Source organism: Ceratotherium simum, chromosome 31, assembly GCF_057802395.1.
Source record: "Ceratotherium simum simum isolate JZ-2026a chromosome 31, ASM5780239v1, whole genome shotgun sequence".
NCBI classification, from domain to species: Eukaryota; Metazoa; Chordata; class Mammalia; order Perissodactyla; family Rhinocerotidae; genus Ceratotherium; species Ceratotherium simum.
In genome coordinates this window covers 4511655-4533822 of record NC_141930.1, presented here as the reverse complement: position 1 = coordinate 4533822, position 22168 = coordinate 4511655, and the positions used below count along the sequence as shown (strand labels likewise).

The 22168-nt window shown below is 37.2% G+C and overlaps 1 protein-coding gene across 3 annotated transcripts in view; it reads left to right on the top strand.

The window, feature by feature from the left end:
* Positions 1–341: 341 nt before the first annotated feature.
* The window catches only part of RALYL (RALY RNA binding protein like), a 686254-nt gene continuing 664427 nt past the window's right edge, over positions 342–22168 (top strand). The window contains exon 1 of one of the 3 annotated variants that reach the window (XM_014795852.2): positions 342–1169. The gene's annotated coding sequence lies outside the window, so the exon portion shown is untranslated. Of the gene's footprint in view, positions 1455–22168 lie in introns of all 3 variants that reach the window. The other 2 variants (XM_087420386.1, XM_087420385.1) reach the window with 2 other exon arrangements.

The following is a 22168-nucleotide window of genomic DNA, read 5'->3' as shown; positions in this document are numbered from 1 at the left end:
CGTGTGCGTGTGCGTGTGCCCAGCCCCCGTGAGCGGCACCTGCTCGCCGGGCGCGCAGCGCAGGCCCCCTCGCCGCCGGTGCCGGGCCCCCGCCGCCGCCTCGCCAGCCGGAGCGGGGCTCCGCGGGCGCCTCCTCGCCGCCTCGGTCCGTCCCCGCCGCCTGCGAGTCAGCCTGGCCCCCAGTCACGTGTCCGCGCCCGAGGCAGAGCCGGAGAGAAAAAACCGCGCTCCCTTCCTTCTTCCACCGCCATACTGTATTTTATACCAAATCTCATTTTTATTCCAACATTTTACTCCCGCTCGGTGAGTACCTTCCTGGTGGCATTCTTGTCCTCTTCTTCTTTTTTTTTTTTTGTCCTTTTTTTTTGGTTTTTGTGTTTTTTTTTCTTCTTTTTTTTTTCCACTTCTTTGATTATTGTTTATATTTGGGAAAGCTGGACGAGCATGGTTTTGAGCCTTTTCCTGAATCCAAGTTTTTCTAGCATGCGATGGTTCTGTAGACGAGGCGCTGTGTCCGGGAGTCCGCGGCGGCCGTGCCGGTGGGAGCGACTCCGGAGTCTGGCAGAATATGCAACTGGTTTTATGGAAAAACAGCGATGTGAAGTATGGTGCCTATTTTTTTTCCTTTGTAGAAATAAAAAGCATGTTTCTAACTCTTTTTTTTTTTTTTTTGGGCATACTCTTTTTCTCATAAGATTTTTGTAGAGGTGGGATTTTACGGCAGTGTTTACAAGTTTGTGGCTTTGCAATACAGGTACAAACCACTGAGCAAAAAAGATATTAATTTTCTATTTTTTTGTGCCCTTTTTGGAAGCCGGTGAGAACAAATTCGTTTTTTTCCCCTCCTGTTTTTGATACCCATTGATAACATGAAACTTTTCTTGCAGCTGGTTACTGGGATTATTTTTACGCAAAATACTTTTTTCCTCCTTTAAATTAACTGACTTTTGCACATCCGACTTTTTTAAAAAACCGAGATAATTTTATGATAGATATCCTGATATCTATATCTATATTATCCCTTCTTTCTCTCCCTCCCCTCCCCGTAAATCAATTTTCAAATGATGGCAGTGGAAGGTTTTTCTGGAAAAAAAAAAAAAATGAAGTGCGGTTTGGTTTCCTTGTCAACGGAGGATGAAGTGAACAGCTGAGCAGCTCGCAGAGAGCAGGTACTTGGTCCCCTTGGAGGCGTTTCCCGGGTTTGCAGTGGCAACACTGGTCCTGGCAAAGAGATCTGTGTGTGTGTGTGTGCGCGCGCGTGTGTGTGTGCGCGCGCGCGCCTCCGGGCAGTGTCCGAGCCCGCGGTGGGGAAGCCGTGCCGGGAGCCAGGGAAAGCCAAAGTCTGTCCCCTGCCTCGGGATCGCGTTTGGATGCGCGCACAATACTGTCCCTCCCTCGGCTGCGCCCAGGTCGGCTCCGCGGCGGGGGCGTCTGCGCGGCCGCCGGCGGGCCCCGTAAGTTCTCCGAGGGCCACTTGCAGAGCTGGAGGGGCGAGGGCCGAGGATGCGCCCGGGCGACGGGGGGGAGCGGTGGCAGGGGCAGCATCCTCCCGAGGGGCTGGCTCCTGGCCACGCGGCCCGGGAGCTCGAGACCTTTCCAGATCCCCGAGGATGGCACGCTCGACTCCCGCTCCTCCTCTTGGCCATGAGTAAACAACGCAGTAGGTCTTTCCCAGCCGGCTTGGCTTGTTCCGAAGGATTTTGCTTTCTTAGCGGTGCTGCCTTTGGATCTTTCCTTTCCCTGTTGTGTTGCTTTGATTTTAAGTGCTTGCTGGCGTCTTCCAGGAGGTGGGGAAATGGTTACTTGCTACGATGGTCAGTTGGGTTTAATATTGAGGACGAAACTGTTAGTTTGCATTAATGAGATTACACCCCTAAGGTACAAAATTAGCCTTTTATTTGAGTTTTAGAGAGACAGTGTTTGCCCTCGTTTTAGCCACCTGATGGTGGTTCAGTAGTTATCCACTGAGAACTGGGCAGAGGACTGGATAGGGTTGATGATGGTGGTGGTTGATTTCGGTGTGGTGGCAGCGTACAGTGCTCAGTGTTGAATGTCTTCTGTGGAATTTTATGATTGTCCTGTTGCATGTTTCCAGTGTAATCTAGCACTACTTTCTGGAGATGTACCAGTTGGTAATAAAAGGCCTTTTCTGCAACTTAAAACAGTGACAGAGTCTGCTGGAAAACTTGCTGTCCCAATAAATTTCGTCTCATGCGTTAAATCTTAAAATGTGGAGGGTAACTATTATTTAAATGATTTGATTTTGAAGCTTTGATTTTCTTTCTTTTTTTTTCTTAAATGAAAAGTTCAGCCTTAAATTTATCATGTGTATATATATAATTTGGATTCTGTTAAAACGGATATAAAGCAAATGACATAACTTCTTACCTCTCTAAGTTTTCTTCTAGGTTACCTATAGACATGAAAACTAATTCCAACATACAGAAGGGCCGGTAACAGACAGGTTGATAACATATTACACTATGGCCTTTTCAGGCAAATATTTCTCTAAGTCTGTAACCTCAGTTTGTGGAATGAAAAGTTTTATGCCTATATTTCTTTACTTTTTGTAGTGAAAGAGTTAGGAGTCAAATGATCCTTTATCTGTGGAAGATTAAAATTTATTGTAATATCTAGAAAGCTATATTTTTTTATTCATAATGAACTCTCTCATTTTAAAGGTCTTTAGAAGTTGCCGTTTGAGTTATTTTTGTACTCACAGTGGCTGTTCTCTGTTAAGGAAGTCCTGTTGCATTTATGTAGTGAAGATAGTTATGTCCTGTCTGTGGACTTCCAGATTTCATATCTTGTAGGGCATACATCTAAGATTTGACACAAATATAATATTACTAAGATTTGATTTTTTTGTGTGTGTGTAGTGGGCACATTACTAAAATGTAGTCTTTCAATATGGTTTAAACAGCTAAAAAAATGTTAAAAAAGGCACTTACAACATTCTGTGTTTTTTTTTTTTTTATCATTTTTATCCTAGGAATGTACATAAGTAGAAATCTCATTTATTTAAAATGCAAGATAATGCATGTATATTTCTTTGCAGGTTGTAAGTCATTTAGTTCTTAGAGAGAGACAGAGTAAGTGAGAAAGGAAAAACTTGAGAAATAAACCAGAATTTGCACTAAGGACCAGTTGCTGCCCTAAGGGGGTGTAGTTGTGTCTTAAGAAGCTGTACTGTATGATGTTTCCAAATGAGATTGAAACCATAAGGAGGCAGAAGACGACGTTCATAGGATTTTAATGTGGGAACAAATGTGTAGTTGTACTTTGAATTCTGTAAATAAGGATCATGCTAAGCATCTTTAGTCATCTTAAGTTTTCGTTGTTGATTATATTATATATCTAGGTTACATTTCTATCTATTACATTCAGATTTTTGAAATTTCCCCCTCCATGAATCATATGGGGAATTCTACAACTCTTTAAACTGGTCACCTATTCTATGAGTTTTTTGGTGTAAAATATTTGAATGTGGTCTCCTAGAGTTAGCACCGCCTACTGGTTTCTCATGGAAGAATACTACTGTTCTTTCATTTAGCAAGCAACTCATCCAGATTCTGATCAACTTAATCATGCAGATTATTTTCAACTGCTTATTGAGAGAAAAAAATTACTTTGCAAGGAAAGAGGGCTTGGGAGGTGAAGGTGGGGGGTGAGGGAAAGAAGATACAGAAATTGGCTATTGGACCACTAACTGACCTTAAGTATTTTATTATCTGAATTGTGACAAAGAAATCATCACAAACTTAAAACAGCCTGTTAAATTTCTTAGAACTTTTATATGGGATGCCAAAATTTGGATATTTTGAAAAATCCTGGATTACTGAATTAATTTTAGTTTCTTTCCCAGTCTTGAACATTGTAGAGAAAGAAAGCTGCAGTTAAGAGTTCTGTCTTGAGTGTGTGGTCTGTCCAAGCGTTTTTAAAAGAAGCAAGTTTCATCATTAAGAATAAACATTTAATTACTTCTTATATTTATTCTTACACAGATATAAGCTAGCAAGTAGCACACTGATTTTTTTCTCAGTATGCATGAAGCAGCCACACTGGTGGTGTTATATATAAGGGGGAAAAGTTTCAAGCACATATTTATCAAGGTACTCTTATATTCTTAACTACAAAAGATATATAGCCTTTTTTAAAAAAAGATAGTTTATTTTCTCTAATTTTTATGAAAGGCTAGTGGTTTAAATAGCTACTATATTTATGCAAACAAACAATGCCTTTAGAATATAAAAATAATGCAATAGGAAAATAATGTGCATGCATTTGATATACCAAAAAGATTATATTTTCCTAGTTAAAAGAATCTTGTGCTATATGGATAACTGTTTCTTAAATAAAATAATCACTTTTCAATGCAGTTAGTAAAAAGCGTGTGGAAAAGCTCCTATGTCTGTTACATCCTTGCAAGCATTGCACTTGAGTAAAAGTGGGATGGTGCTTTGTTTACCTTGTACTGATACTGTAAGCAGCTAATGATACAGTGCATCAAGTCAAATCAGACTCTACGTTGGAACCAGAGGAGAAGTGAAGTGGATATTTAGCATTGTTTGCATGAAAAAGGGAAATTGAAGAAACTATTTTAATTACAATGTAATTAATTTATTCTCCTCTCTGACTTTTGAAAACTTTTATTTTTCAATGATATGTATTAAAAAATACAGTTATTTCTTCACTTCTTTTATCACACATCGATGAAGAAAATTCTATTTTGTATAACAAAAGTGAGGTCATGATGAATTTTATTCTTCTGTTTATGGCACTCAGGAAAGTAAATAAAAACTAATTTAAAAAATTCCTTCCTGATATGAAGTTACTGTTACCGTTTTCTTCTTGTTTCATTATTATGATTTCTTCTTCTGGTGACTTGCACAAATGCCTTTAAAATCCTGTTTTCATAATTCAGGATGATTTCTTTAATTTAATAAATTTCTCTGCAATAATTGACAGTTGCAACGTAAACTTTCACATTACTGACAAGGAGGACAATTAGTTTTGCTACACCATGATTTTGAGAACAATAGTTATTAAATAAAATTTAACTAAAAGCTAATTTCTGAGTGTACCCAAAGCTAGTTACACCTTTAACAACTGTTAATAAATATAATATTTGTCATCACTCCTCTTTTTATTGTTAAATTTGACCTGCAGAAAACATATATCTAACCCAGCTATTGCCAACTTTTAGTAGTTTTGCTTATTCTCACAGCTTTTAGATTTTCAGGAAAATAATTGGGGAATTGTTTTTGTTGTTCATTTGTTTTGTAAGACTTATGTTAAATAGCAAAATTACATTGTGGAAAATTGATTTTGTGTTTTTCTGATTCTCCCCCGATTTTAAAGTTGTTTGCTTTGCATTATCTTGCTGTCTTTTGGGACAGAATCCTGGAAAGTATGGAGGTGCTGATTTCTTTGTTCTCTCAATTCCCAGCCAGAGAAAGGGCAGTGAGAGAACCTCAGTTAGTGTTTAGGATAAATGTCTTCTGCCCTGTCCTTGCAGACTGCTTAGCTGGGGTCGAGACTGCAAGATTTATTTCTTGGGCCACGTGTCAATCTAAATGGAGAGGAGAATTATAGTGGAGAACATGGAAACCCTGTCGTGCTTTTCCGAGAGATGAAATAGAAGAAGGCATGACTGAGCACTAAGAAACACCAGAGATTTTATTTGCATTAATATGTTTTGTAAAATTACATCTAACTCATCAATTACTTTTTTTTTGCTTAGAATAATATATTTGAATATTTTGTCTGCACTTTAACAGTGGAAATTAATTGCATTCATACATAATCCATGTGTTCAGAGAAATGTTATACACATTTTAATAGCCATATGCTAAATTATAACAGGAACAACATATTTTTGAGTCAGTTTGGAAATTGTTAACAGGCTGGAGTAGGGAAAGGCTGTTTTCCCATTAAATCAAGGTGAGAGGAAAAGAAAAGGAGGGCTGATGTTTATTGATATGCCTGGTGAATGCACTTGCATTTGTTTTTCCCCTCCCTGAGGAGGTAGTATCACCATTATTTTGTTTTTGAGGAAAGCTGAGGCTTGGAGATATAACTTGATCAGACCACAGGTAGTCAAGGGGTAAGTGACAGGAGGGTCTGCATTGACACCTCCTGACCCTCCTCCCTTCTGTATACCAATGTTCCATTTGTGGAGAGGAAAATTTTTGTTGTTTCATTTAATATAAAACAGTATATATATATATTTATTCTTGGTACGTTATTTAAAATGACTCTAGTTTGGCAAGTTTTCACTAGTGTTTTGCTGTGGCCAGAAATAACAGAAAATGGCACCATTTACCCAGACTCTTCCTGGTCCTGAAAGGGCCTTCAGGTAACCATGCCATTACACATCTCTCTAGGACTATAGGATTTTTCTGAAGAGAGCCCAATACGTGGAAATTTGTGCTCTGTGGTGGGAACAAAATAGACAGTTCTGTGTCTGCAGTGGCTCTGTAGAGGCCCTGGGAAAAGCACTCAAAAAATATTTACTTACTGAGTACAAAATGTAGTCTCTACTCTTGAAGCTTTTCCAGTGTGATGTGGAAAATTAGACTTTTGCACAAGGAAAACTAAACAGCCAATTCTTTCATAACACATCAAGTCTATAAATATAGGTGTCTCTTCTGTCTACCAGCATCTCGCTATCAACATCATTTCCACCTCAGAATTTCACTGTTACACATATTTGGATGTGACATTTTTCAAGCTCATTTTATCTGTTTGTTAATAAGATAAAACGCATATAACTGTAACAGGTTATTTTAGGATGCTATTTTTAATTGCCTCTTCAAATGGATGAAAAAGTCTTCCATTAATAAATAGTTTCTTTGAAACTTCAAAAAGTGAATATTTTCTAATAAAGGATGGAAAACATAAACCACATTGGAGACAGTGTGAATGAACATGATGAAATGGATTTCAAAGATGATGGTAAATCTGTAAGTCCTTAAAATCAGTGGATCTGGAGGCCACGATGAAGGGAGTATTAAGGTTGACTTTGAGTTTTGGAATCTGGATATCTTGAAAACTAGTGGGAGAAAACCACTAGAAAATAAAAATATCTAGAGGAGAGCCTGATTTGATCGGGGGTGGGAGAAGGGTTCGGTTTTGGACATATCACCAACTTCAAGTTCCAACATTAACTACTGGATAAAATGACTGACGTGCAATTGAAATTTGGGTCTACAGCTAGAAAACACACTGAAAGCTAGAAAGAGATGCTACAAAATTAGCTACATTAGAACGTTAGGAGGGAATAACTCCGCTAAAGGCAAAAATTTGGGAAACACCTGCATTTTCCTGAGGGGATGTAAAAGGATTTGGTTCAAGGCAGAAAAAGAGCAAGAGGAGGATGGGCACTTAAACTTAGGAGAGTGTGTGTGTAAAGAGAGAAGTATTGTTGAGCAGGGCGAATGCTGCATAGGCTTAAAGGAAGGTGAGGCCTCAGGAAGAGGTCCTTGAATCTGTCATTAATAGTCGTTAATTTTAAGAAGAAACTAAGTGAATGAGACATATTAGACTTGAACAAACGAAAAGGCAGTCCATGATTCTGGATATAGTGTGACAGCAGCATAAAGAGGTCAGTTCCCAAGATTGTGTGTGTCAACGTACTTGTGTGTGTGTGTGTTTGTGTATGTGTGTGCACGTGCATGTAACGTGATCCCAATAGGAAGAACAGTAAGAAGTTGTTCTGGAACTAGGTAAATTGATTTTAAATTATATATAGAAAAATTAAAAAGCAGGCATGGCCCAGATAATTCTGAAAAAGAAGAGCAAAGAGGGGGCTAATGTATCAGATATTAAAATATACTATAAAGCTTTCTAAAATAAATATATTTACTAGCTCTGTCTGCTGAAAAGGCTTCCAAGCAGTGTCTCTCCAAAAACAATGAATACTTCTAGTGCACAGATCATGGCTTCTAAATACCATTTCCCACTCAAGGGACAGAGGCCTTTAGAGAATTGGCTGATTCCCCAAGTATGGGCAGAAAAAGTAGAAGATGAGCCTGGGATATCTCCCTGTGCCAGAAAGCAAGGAAATACCCCAAAACAAATGAGGTTGTATGAGCCTTATTTGTAAACTGTTACCTAAACGGGAGCCAGCTTGAAAGGCCTTCCAGTTGTCAAATTCAGATAAACTTGAACATCAAGAGTTGTTGGTTTGCAGGCTCGGGAGTTTCCTGGGTGAAATTGGAAACCGGTCTCTGTACTGTGGGCGAGGAGAGATGGAAGAAAGAGGCAGGCTACTCCAGATCGGTAGGTGGCAGGTGTAGTAAGCAAGGGAACTTACGTAGGAGGCTTGTCTTGGGCATCTGCAAGACGAGTACATCTCTGTTCCTGTTTGCCACAATCTTAAAAGTTTATAAAGAGGCCTTAACTGGGTTCAGTCATGAATTCAGTTCAGGTGGTCTCAACGACACTTTACTCTCTCAAGGCTGCATCCTTGAAATGGCTCCTAGTGGGGGAATGGTGGGTGGAATGTACCTTCCAAGGACAGGGGAGGGAGTGAGGAGCCTCTGATTGCCCAGATCCAGCTCTCAGGTCAACCCCTGGTCATGTCCTCTCATGACCTCCTCCAACAAGAGTGACTATAACCAGTTATAAAACATTGAATAAAGTAAAATCCATAGTAATACTCTAAATAAAAATTATAAAAAAGGAAAACAATTCTGATAGTAATTAAATTGAAAGAAATGGTTAGACTGCTTTTTAGGAGGAGCTCTTTTCTAGTTGATGAGGGATAGCTCTTCTTTACAAAATAATGTGAATTAATAAATGTAAGAAATGCTAGAATTAGAAAATTACTGTTTGTAACTCCCAGTGAAATAAATGATTCAGGCAAGAATCATCAACAGGTGCTAAAACCATCAGTTGAGTATTTTGGGAGATAATGTATTCTCATGGTACTCAAGTATGACTTCTTAATTGCATCTGGCAGTCACCTTGTTAATAACTGAGTGATCAGACCCAGCATCATTAATAGACAGCCTGACGCCATGAGCCTCCTGATGGATGCAGTGTGAAGTCTACAGCTCCATTTGTGAAACATTGTTGCCAGAACATTTAAGCTGAATCTAATAAAACCTGTTTAGACTTCTAGTTTACAGAAAAATACAGGGAAAGAGGAATAGGTTAAACTAAACCATGAAGAAATAATCAAACAAATTCACAAGATTTAGTATTCTGCACTGAAGATACCAGACATGTGGCCCAGTCTCTTCAAAAGTCATTGTCACTGTGGAGACTTTTCTAGAGTAAAAGAGACTGAAGACAACCAAATGCAGTGCTTGAAGCTTTATTTGATCCTAGTTAAGAACAAAAAAGCAGGATATAAAAGATCAAATTTTGGTAGAATTGGGAAAATTTGCATATGGGCTAGATAATAAATATTTTAAGAGATGCATGCTGAATTATTTAGGGATAAATGCCACGATGTCTGGAACCTAATTTCATGAGTCATTGTAAAGTGTGTGTGTGTGTGTGTGTAAAGCAAATCAGCATTTGTTAATAATTTTTGAATCCAGGTAGTGGTTGTGCAGATTACATTGTATTACTCTTTCAAATTATCTGTTTGAATTTTTTCAGTAAAAGTGTTGAAATTTATTAGTTGTCATTGAGAAAAAATATGCACATGAGGGTTAAATAGAAGCAGAAGTCGAGATGTCTATATTTATGGTCATATGGGGTCTTGAAGATATGAAAGCAAGAAGTAAGTGAAGTTTAATGTTAAATTGTGGGAATGAAACGTTACTCAAGGTGGAGCTGGCTGGTTGGCGTAGTGTTTGAGTTCACCCGCTCTGCTTCAGCGGCCTGGGGTTCGCAGGTTTGGATCCCGGGCACAGACCTATGCACTGCTTATCCAGCCATGCTGTGGCAGGCATCCCACATATAAAGTAGAGGAAGATGAGCACAGATGTTAGCTCGGGGCTAATCTTCCTCACACAAAAAAAATTTTACTCAGAGGAGTAATATTCTTGAAGGAAGGATATATTTTTAAGCCAGAATAAAGAAAATCTGAGTGTGTATTCAGTGTTTTCAGGATGGTATCCGCTAGCACGAAGAGATGGAGATATAAGAGGGAGGAAGGTCATTTTCAGGAGCAAGTTTCAGAATGTTCTAAGAAGGTTGATGTGATCAATAATAGTACAAGAAGAACTTGGTCACATCTTAGAAGTGGAAGGAAATTGAATCAGTTCCTTAGTTCATTTTATTCATTATTTATTTAGCCTTATTCTGGAGGATGGGGATTCACTGGTGAATGAGACTAATAACGACCCTGACTGCAGGGAGTTTGCAGTCTAGTGGCGACTTTTGTCTTCCCAGATAAGTGCAAGGTGGTATGTTGAGATGAACTGGTATGGGGAATAGCAGCTCGGGGAATGTAGCAGAGAACATGCAAGAAATCTAAAAAAGATTCTAGAGCCATAGGGAGGAACGTGGCAAAATTAACAACAATCTGTTGTCACTTTAGTCAACACAATTGCATCCCTTTCTCTAGCAGCACTTAACAGTCTGTAATCTGAATGGGTCAAGCAAACAACTGAGGTTTACGTGATTGGGAGATTAGCAAGGAGTGCCTAATGTAAAACAAAGAGCTGGGCTTTCTGGAGATAGTGAGCACATGGTAGAAAACACTGACCGTAAATCTGGGCTGGGAGAGGGGGCAGGCGCATCTCCAGGAGAGGAAGAAACTAAGAACAGGTGAGATTCGAAAGGCTGAAGGTCAGGATGAAAACTAATAGGAAGTTCACTGTTTTTAATAGAATGAGAGAGGTCCAAGGATGGATGGTTTTGGTCAGAGGAGGATGTTATATTTCTAGATTTTGCAAGTGGAGCAGAGTCAAGTGATGAACAAATTTTAGAGTTTGGGAAGACATGTAGCTAACTAAGGCAGGTGCTGCTGATGTTGAGAAGTTAAAGTGTTGTGAGGAGAGACTGAGTGTTAAAGGTGTAAGTTAGAGAAAGGGGATTATTTAAAATCCATATTTGCATGACAGGGAAAAAGGTGGAAAGGAAAACTTTAAAATGAGTGCTAGAAGTATCAATGACATTCCTGGAGGTTTATGAGGAATCGATGCCATAAAGGAATTTTTTTTTTTTCATGTATGACTTCTAGGATTTTAGTCCTTTCTTTTGGAGCATTATGAAGAAACCGTAGAAAAGTAATGTGTGTATTTATCTTGTTTGTGTTTGATTAGAATTTTCAGGTAATACAGAAATAAATTCTATGGAGGATACTGCAACCCAGAGTTGAGTATGGTAAGGAAGTCATTGACCAGAACCAGGGAAACTAGTATAGGATCCTACAATTAAATATTTTTTAAGTATGACAGCAAATGATTGGGATTTAACAGGTTAAGGAATGTTTGTTAATATATTTTGTCGTCTAGTTCAAACTTTTTTTTTTTTAATCAGAAGTCCAGTTAGCAGGTAGATGGACAGTGGCTGTTGTTACTGCTGGTTCTGTTGCTGCGTCTGCTGCCACTTCACTCCATTTATAGATCGTCCCTTCTGGACCAGACTGACTGCTAAATGCTTAATCATGATGTGCCTCCTCTCTGTAACACGAGGAAGAATATATTATTATCCTAGACAGTAACATCTAGGAGGAAATTGAGGATCAGACAGGTGACTTGTCACATATCTCAGTGCTGTCATATGGCTGAGTGAAAATCTGAACCCAAGCCTTTTTGGCTCCACAACTTGAATGTCCACCTCTGCGCCTTGTTTAAAAGATGGAGAAAAAGAGATACTATGATTGCTACATCAATAAGTCAGTGACATCTATTTAATAAAATAGACACACTCACAACAGCTCCCTGTGTATGGAAGACTTAAAAACACACAGTGCTTTTGTTTAGAACTGGGCTGCAGTAGGTTCCCATTCTTGTCCTTTTCAGAGTCTTCTCAGTTTCTGCTCTGGTCATAATTGTGAGATTTCGAACACTTCGTCATTCATTCTGCCACGATTTGTTGGGAATCTGCTATATCTAAGTCACTGTGTTTTAGGAGATCTAAAAAAGTTTAAAAACAGAACAAGATACAGGACGTACCCTCATGAACTGATCATTTACTTGGGGAGGGAAATGGTGCCCGTGAAAAGTGACAATGCGTAGAGTTATCAGAGTTAAGAAAAATGGAGATGATTGTTTATGGTTATTTAGATTATTAAGGCACGGGAAAAAATGTGGAATGCGGTGCCTCCTCCTGTTCTCCAGTGGTTTGTGATGTCCTTGGGTGGGGAGATTTGACAGTACTTGCTTTACACTGTGTTCCAAGTCAGGGATCTATGAGAGCATACGGGGACATGTGTAGTGGGAAAAGTAAAAGGGCCGAGGAGGAGGACACAAGCAACAAAAAGACTTAGAGAGGGCCATCCGGAGGGAAAATTGGCAGATGAAAAGGAATGATAGATTTTTTGAGGAAAAAGAGAGGTTAGCAGTAAAGAGAGAGAATTGATATTAAGTGTGTGATTGGGTTTATACACATTTTATGTGCTAAAATAGAGTCCATTGGTTGGGAAATGAATTTTATTTTGGAATATATTAAGATTACTCAAAGTTTCAAATAAAAATATCTTATTTGAAACTCTTAAATACTATAAAAAATATAAAATGAGTTCAGAAATATCTATGCTTTTAGATTTTTTAGATGGACAACAATATAGCTTTATTAATAATTTGGATTAGGTGAACCAATAGTATGAAAGTATTTTGTTTAATTTCTGAACCCATTCCATCGTGTTTTCACTCTTTGAATTTTAAAATTGCTAGATCTTCTCTCCCTATTCCAGACCTCTCCCTTGACATTGTCACAATTCTAGGAAAAAAAAAAAGAAAGAAGAAAAAAGAAAGGGCAGAAGAGGGGAGAGGGGAAGTAGAGGAGGAAGGGGGCAAAAGCAACGGCAAGACGTTCTCTAGATCAGCACTATCCAGGAGAAATGCTGTATAATGCCAGCCATGAAAGCAGGCCACCACAGATCATTTTAATCTTCTAGAAGACGCATTGAAAAAGTAAAAAGAAAGAGACAAAATTAATTTTCATTATATATATATATATATATATGTTTTTGGTCAGGAAGGTCAGCCCTGAGCTAACATCCGATGCCAATCCTCCTCATTTTGCTGAGGAAGACTGGCCCTGGGCTAACATCCGTGCCCATCTTTCTCTACTTTATATGGGACGCCACCACAGCATGGCTTGATAAGTGGTGCGTCCGTGCGCGTCTGGGATTCGAACCTGTGAACCCTGGGCTGCTGAAGCGGAGCGCGCCACTTAACCGCTGTGCCACCGGGCTGGCCCCCCATAATATATTTCCTGTAACCCAATCTATCAAAAATTATCATTTCAACATGTAATTAATATAAAACTATTTTAAAATATTCTACATTTTTTTGTACTAAGTCTTTGAAATCCACTTTGTATTTTACACATAGAGCACAGAACTAGCCGCGTTTCAAGTGCTCAGTAGCCGCATGTGCTAGGGGCTACCTCACGGGAGGATGCAGATCTGGAGGGTCAGAGGTTTCAGGACTGTGTCATGTTTTTAAATTCTTGTTGGCCTCTTGTTCCTTACCAGAGATTAGCCGAGATATATTTCTAAAATACTCTCTGATTGTCTCAATTTTAGCTTTCACTTTTTATTAAGAATCTAAACTCAAGTCCATTGAAGTTCATTTTTGCTAAAAAGTGATCTGCAAATATGGTCAGTATTTTGCGGAAATATTAACATTTATTCAATAAATGCTTCTTGAAAATCCGCTTTTTCACCATTCTCTGTGTCATGAGAATGGAGCTTTCAGTGAAGAAGGGACAGACAGGGATGAATTCTGTAAAAGGTAAAAATAAAGTTCAGGGTTAAAATGGTATCTTATTTTGTACTAAATCAGAGGATTTATTTCCTTATGTAATTCCACTCACAAAATATGACTCATAATAAAGTGAATGAAATCAAACTAATATTTAATGACCTATATGTAGCATGACACAGTAACTGAAAGAAACATGTCAAGTTTATGGAATATTATGATTTGTGTAATCTCCAAGATTAAAGAGATTTAGTATCTTTGATTAAAACTTATGAATCACCAATCTGATGGGGAAATATAAGCGTTGAATTTTGTTTCATTATCTCTCTTTATTTGGTTATTTTAGAGCTGAGCGTATGTCAGTATTCCCTTTACAAGGTGTGTCTTTGTGGTGAAGGGAATATGATCTTGTGAATGTGTGTGAGCCAGTGGGGCAGGGAATTAACTGCTTATAAACAGCTTTATGAAATAGTATTAGGTGTCTAGTTGCTGTACAGAATCAGATTAGAAGGAGTCATTCTCATTCTTTTTTGCACATTTATTTGATACTGTGTCTCTTTGTCCCTAAAAGATGCGTGACATTATTAAATTTACATAAATTTTACTATGAGGTAGATTTCCTGTTTTTGATACCCATGAAGGGAGTTCGAAATGCTGAAAGCATGTTACTTCAAGATTTGGGGTTCTGAGTTTTGGACTGAATGTGCCATGGTCTTCATTCAGACGTATAACTACATAGCTAATTTGTTTCAAACTATTAATGAACCAGTAATATGTTTGTTTCCTTCATGTCAAAAATGTTGTGAACTTAATATCTTTACTTATAGAGTGAGCATTATATTGATCTGTCTATCAGATCTTCAACTGGGGGATTATTCCTCAGTTCCTTTTGATCTGTGGTAAATGAGAGGCAGTTTACTATATCTAGCAGAAGCTTGAAATTCCATAATCTCAGGTTAGGTTTATATCATACCTGGGAGGAAAGATAGCTTTGGGTTTGTTGCAAGTGAAAATAAATTGTTTGGCCTTATAATTTTCTTTAAATAAAGAGCAGGAAGTGATATAGAATATTATTCATTCTCAAAATCCAAATTTTTAATTTTATACTTTTTTACATGATTTTCCTCCAAACAACTAGATTGATGCACATATTCTAAATAAATGCATATCTTTTAAAAAATGAAATGAAAAGGAAAAATTCTGAAAAAGTCTTACAGGGAAGCACTGTTATTGTGCTAGTGTTGATATTGAAACTTTAATCACACGCTAGCGAGAAGATTCAAAATTGCATCCCCCTGTGTATTCATATTATTTGGTATATAACCTTTCAGTTTTTGTTTAGATAAGTAATGATATAATTTATCATAAACACTTGTAATTATGTAATACATTGTATAATTTATATAGTTTACATATAATAATCACATAAATGTATATATATAATATTATAGTTAGAACTTTTCTTCACTTAAAATATACATTAAACACAGTCATTAACTGTTATTTGCAACATAATTTTAATGGTTATATAGTATTTCACTGTAGTAATGTACTTTGCCATACCCCATTGCAAATATTTTAGTTGGTTCTTTTCACTCTTTCTTTTGATTGTTATTTTAAATAATGTGTATTCCCATACTTAAATCTTTTTGTGTTTGTATTATTTCAATGTTGTAGCATGATATACACTTTTAATTTATGTGAATTCATACATTCTTTGGTCATATTTTTGGTGAAAACACAAGTGTAGCGCTTCACTCAGTGTTTAACCATAAATTTGTCTTCTTATGCAACAATGGCAGAAAAACTGACTGGGTTGGACTTACTTATAGATGATGTAAAAAACATGAAATCGGGCCGGCCCTGTGGCTTGGTGGTTAAGTGCGCGCGCTGCGATGCTGGTGGCCCGGGTTCAGATCCCGGGTGTGCATCGAGGCACCACTTCTCCATCCATCCTGAGGCCGAGTCCCACATGCAGCAACTAGAAGGATGTGCAGCTATGACATACAACTATCTACTGGGGCTTTGTGGGGAAAAAATAAAATAAATAAAATCTTTAAAAAAAAATAAATAAATAAAAAACATGAAATCGTGTGTAAGTAGTATCTGATCTGTCGAAGGTATTTTCAGGAGCAATTTTTACATACGTATCATGATGACTTTAGAACCTAACTAGTAGGAAATAGGCTGTGCAATTGCATTTTGTAGAATATTTTTCTTGCATAGGCAGTGACATTTTGAACATTTAATTAAAAAATTTACCAAACATCTTTAAATGTTATAATGATTTCTTAATATTTTCACCATCTATGTGTGTGTTGACTTTTGAATACTGTGGTTGCTTAATAGAAAAAATAACACTTTTTTTGGTAATATATCACTCATAGGTGAAAATTACTTGAAACATATAACATAAAAATAGTATTATGTGGGAAAAGAGTAGAGACATCAGAGCTCTTTTTTTTTTTTTGAGAGGAATATCAGCCCTGAGCTGACATCCGTGCTAATCCTCCTCTTTTTGGTGAGGAAGACTGGCTCTGAGCTAACATCTATTGCCAATCCTCCTCCTTTTTTTCCCCCAAAGCCCCAGTAGATAGTTGTATGTCGTAGTTGCACATCCTTCTAGTTGCTGTATGTGGGACGCGGCCTCAGCATGGCCAGACAAGCCGTGTGTCCGTGCGCGCCCAGGATCCGAACCCGGGCCGCCAGTAGCGGAGTGTGCGCACTTAACCGCTAAGCCATGGGGCCGGCCCCAGAGCTTTTTATTAATCATTTCCAGCAACGCAACAAAAGAATGTTAGTTATTTTCAAAAATAAAAGGAAATGAGAAGGATGCTCCTGGCATTTACCATTTATCACACAGGTGATTGGGTTTCTTACCTGCCACAGGGAGAGTGCCTGGTGCCGTGAATCTTTTCTAGAGAAGAGAGGCTGTACATGCATATCCTCCTTTTAAGTCCTGTTGAATTGCCAGGATGACTAGAGTTTGCTGAAAAGAACCATTTGGTGTCCTGTTTCATGTATGTTTGTGTGTGTGTGTGTGTGTGTGTGTGTGTGTGTTGCGTGATTCAAAATAGAATTCTGGAAAGTCCAGGAAAAAAATGATAACTTTTCCAGAAGATTATTCTAAACTAATCTTACTGGAATTTTTAAATGCTTTTCTTTCATTTACTCATGGGTTAACTAGGGTTTTTTTCCATCGCATTGTTGATGGTGGTAGTAAAACATGGTGCCACTCAAAATATAGTCTGTGGCCTCTTGGTTGCTGGTTGGAGACAAGCAATTGAGGCTTCCCTAGCAATTTTACAGAATAATTTTATTCACGTTGTATGTCTTTAATTTTTTTCCTTATTTTTCTAGCAATTTATTTTTATTGTATTTTATAAAATATTGGTTTAGGATTGGCTGGAAATATAAAAAAGGTCATTCACCACAAACTGCTTGAGAGGCACTGGTACAAAACATAGCACATTGCACTTATGCATTTTTAGTCCTGTCTAGGTTATATACTTCTTAAAAATAAAGACTGTAATTCTGTCAATCACCAACTTACGTTCAGTCATTCATTCATAAACACTTATGAGTTGACATAGTGTTAGTTACTGATACACAGAATGAATAAAACATTGTCCCATTCTCAGTGGTTCACAAGCTCTGGGGAGACTCACTGTATGAGGGTAGTTGCTCCAGTGATTGTAGATTCAGTAACCATTCCTAGAATGTAATTGTATTATTTAAATGAATATGTGTGCGTGTGTGTGTGTGTATATGCATATACTTCATTGTATGTATATATGTGTGTGTGTGTGTATATATGCATATACTTCATTGTATGTATATGTGTGTGTGTGTATATGCATATACTTCATTGTATGTATATATGTGTGTGTGTATATATGCATATACTTCATTGTATGTATATATATGTGTGTGTGTATATATATGCATATATTTCATTGTATGTATATGTGTGTGTATATATATGCATATATTTCATTGTATGTATATATGTGTGTGTATATATATGCATATACTTCATTGTATGTATATGTGTGTGTATATATATGCATATATTTCATTGTATGTATATGTGTGTGCATATATATGCATATATTTCATTGTATGTATATGTGTGTGTATATATATGCATATACTTCATTGTATGTATATGTGTGTGTATATATATATGCATATATTTCATTGTATGTATATGTGTGTGTGTATATATGCATATACTTCATTGTATGTATATGTGTGTGTGTGTATATATATGCATATATTTCATTGTATGTATATATGTGTGTGTATATATATGCATATATTTCATTGTATGTATATATGTGTGTGTGTATATATATGCATATATTTCATTGTATGTATATATGTGTGTGTATATGCATATATTTCATTGTATGTATATATGTGTGTGTGTGTGTATATATGCATATACTTCATTGTATGTATATGTGTGTGTGTATATATATGCATATATTTCATTGTATGTATATGTGTGTGTGTGTATATATATGCATATATTTCATTGTATGTATATATGTGTGTGTGTATATATATGCATATATTTCATTGTATGTATATATGTGTGTGTGTGTATATATGCATATATTTCATTGTATGTATATATGTGTGTGTGTGTATATGAACTCACAGTGTTGTTCGTTTTATAAACCTCTGGCATCATATGTGAATTGCGTAAAATTTCAAAAGTAATTATCACAGGCAACTCTTATTGCAATATTCTTATAATTTAATCATTCTGAATAAAAACAGAGAAATATCATGATATTACTAATATTCTCTCATAGTTCACCCAAAAGATCTGAGCAAATATCAGAATCATCTGTTGATGGATAGAGCTCCAGCTCAAAAAGAAAAGGAAAGACAAACACCAAAAATTCATCTTTTTTCTTTTCAGATTAAAATATCTGGAAGAATATTGATAAATTAAAATCTATAAATAATGTTTTGTGGTTGTCAAAATAAAATATGAGGAAATGAGATATTTTTTCGTCTTTACAAAGATTACACATATTTTGACTCGGTTCCTGTTGAACACATACAAACTTGCATTGTAACTACACATGTTATTACTGCCCGTGGATACATATTTTTACGAATCTCTGATCCACATCAATTTTGCCCGAGTGAAGTTACTTTGCTTTACGTTTGCCCATTTGTTTGTTGTTTGTTTTTACAAAAATGTCATCTCACTATACTGTGTTCCGCAAAGTACCACTGTGATATTTTGTTTTTCCATATTTGGTGAATTCTTAAATATATCTGTTTTGTGCATACCATATGTTCAACTACTGTCTCACATTTCTTCATAAAGCTTATATGGGTATTTCTATAATTACTTCCAAAAATAATTCTGAAGAGATAATTTTAGTAAGCAAAGAGGGTGTTCAGTGTTACTAGGTTTAGAAGATAATATATAATAGTTATTTGAATTCTTACCGTGGGCTAGTTATACAAATATGCCTAGGTCTCTGAAGTCCGTTATTTTTATTCCTATTTTATGGATGATGGACTGGAGGATCAGAGGGATTAAGTTACTTGCCCAAGGTAAGAGGCCTAGTAAGTAGCAGAGCTAAAACTTCAGCCCAGGTCAATCTACTTCTGAAAGCCTCTAATGCTGAACCACTAGGTTACTTTCATCTTGTAATATATGCTATATTAACTAGGATTTGATTATTTATAAATATGACCCTTTGTCTTAGTCTGTTTGGGCTGCTATAACAGAATACCATAGACTGGGTGGCTTATAAACAACAGAAGTTTATTTCTCACAGTTCTAGAGGCTAGGAAGTCCAAGAGCAAGGTACCGACAGATTCAGTGTCTCATGAGACCCCCTTTCTGGTACATAGATGTCTGTCCTCATGTTGCATTCTCACATGGCAGAAGGGACAAGGGAGCTCTGTGGGGTCTGTTTTATAAGAGCACTAATCCCATTCATGAGGGCTCGACCCTCATGACCTAATCACCTCCCACCTCCTAAGACCATCACGTTGGGAGTTACATTTTCAACATATGAATTTTAGAAGGACACAAACATTCAGTCCATAACACCCTTTCATTTGATGTTGATTGTTTTCCTGCCTGATAAAATGCATTTGACACTTCAGAATGTCTTCAAAGCCATTGACCTCAGATCATGTTCTCAGTGTACAGTTACTGAACCTTTGCTACCTGGCCCAAGCCAGCTAAAGTGACAACACTTTATAAATTATAAAGACCCACCCCCCTTATGGCTGTTGTCTCTGCCATCTCAAGGGAAAATAAACAAATCAGGATAAGGAAGGCCTTGTGGCTGGAAATCAACTGCATGAAGCCCTTTTCTGTTCAGGAATTAAGCATTGATCTGTTTGAATTGGAGAGGACTCCAGAAATTATAACCTGAAAATATTGCCCAGTCCTTCTCCAGCAGGTACACAAGGTATTAAAAGGAGAAGCCACTGCCAGTCTTTCACCTGGAGGTTTTGTGTTTTCAATATTCCTTGACTTCCAACTGAAGCATGTTACTTGAAGGAACAAGAAACCTAAGTTCAGTATATCTTTGGGTGTGTGTGTGTTAGAAATAGCAGTGCTTTTCTCAAACACTAAGTTAGCAATAAAAAGAACAAAGGAAAATCTGTGATTTCAAGGCATTTATCTTTGTGAGTCTGCCTTGAAAAGCATGCACAGAGAAGGAGAAAGAAATAGCAAATTATAAGTTCTAATCAATTTGGCAAATAAATGATGAGTATTATGTTAGTTTGCTAGGGCTGCCATAACAAAATACCACAGACTGATGGCTTAAACAACAGATATTTATTTTCTCACAATTCTGGAGGCCAGAAGTCCGAGATCAAGGTGTTGGCAGGTTTGGTTGTTTTGAGGCCTCTCTCCTTGTCTTGCACATGGCTGCCTTCTTGCTGTGTCCTCATAGGTCTTTCCTCTATATGCACACATCGTTGGTGTCTCAATCTCCTCTTATAAGAAGCCAGTAATATTTGATTAGGGCCACCCATATGACCTCATTTTGCCTTAATTACCTCTCTAAAGTCCCCATCTCCAAATATAGTCATGTGCTGAGGTACTGGGGGTTAGGACTTTACCATATGAATTTGGGGGGCCACAATTCAGTCTATAACAGGTATTATTCTAGAATGTTATCTACTATTCTAAGCACTGTGGGAAGTAGTAGGATATTACATCACAGTTCTGGCTTTCAAGAACTTCACAGTTCTGGGTGGGACAGGGTAAAATATCCATAACATGAGTGTGTGAGGGACTTCCTCATGGTACCTAAAATCAGGTGACCTCATTTGAGTAGCTGGGAAAATGTTCTTTACTCAGTCACTCGAAAGCTACGCGTTTTAAAAGGGTACTTTTCTTATTAGAAAATGTAGTTATTTCATTAAGGGTACATACATGACACAATGGAAAAACAGTTCAGTGGGAGCGTATGATTGAGGGTTGAATTAATGGTGTAAACATTCAATTAGAGGACAGTAAGAATTCAGTCTTTCAAGTGAGGAGTTTAAGGCATCAGTGGGTAGAATAACTGATTGGTGCTTTGGGGAGAGGTCAAGAGTAGAGAGAATAAGTCTGGAATTGTGTATCTCAGTGGAGGAGATAACGTGATAATTGAAATGAAAATGGATGAATGTGAGAATAAGGAATCGTAGGCAGGAAAGAGCTCCTGTTATGGCATTTACGCCCAATGTTGGTGAGTCAAAGCAAGGCAGACCAGTGAGGAGGTTGGAAAGATCGTGTAGTTCTGTGGAAGTGGAGAGAGAGATTATCCAGAACAAGAGGTCTATCAAAGTAGAGTCCATCAATGTAGAGTTCACAGTTTACTGTTTAAAAGTTCATAAATGCATTTAACTTGTAAAAGTGTTACTGAGAGTGAAGATTGTAGCCACAGAATCATATTAGCAGCTTTCAAATATAGATCAAGGGCACCATTTTGGGTCAACAATTTGCGTTTTCTTTATGTGTGGCGGTGCACATATCCCAGGATGCTCTGTAAGTAACACTGAAGACTGACTGACTACATGATGCTTCTTTCTGTAGAGTATTAAATTGTGAAATAGGTAATGAAAGTATTTGCATGAGAAAGTCATCATTACCACAGGAACCAAAACTTTTTAGAGTTTGAAATTATTTTTTTCATTGTCTTTACAAGATATTGGTTTTTAAGAAATAGGGATTTTCTGTCTTTATATCAGATAGACTAACAAATTAGAAAAATTGTCGTAAATTATCCTTTTGTCTTCAAAACATGATTAGGACATTAACCTTCTTAGGCTTACTGCCAGAGCTGGAAGGG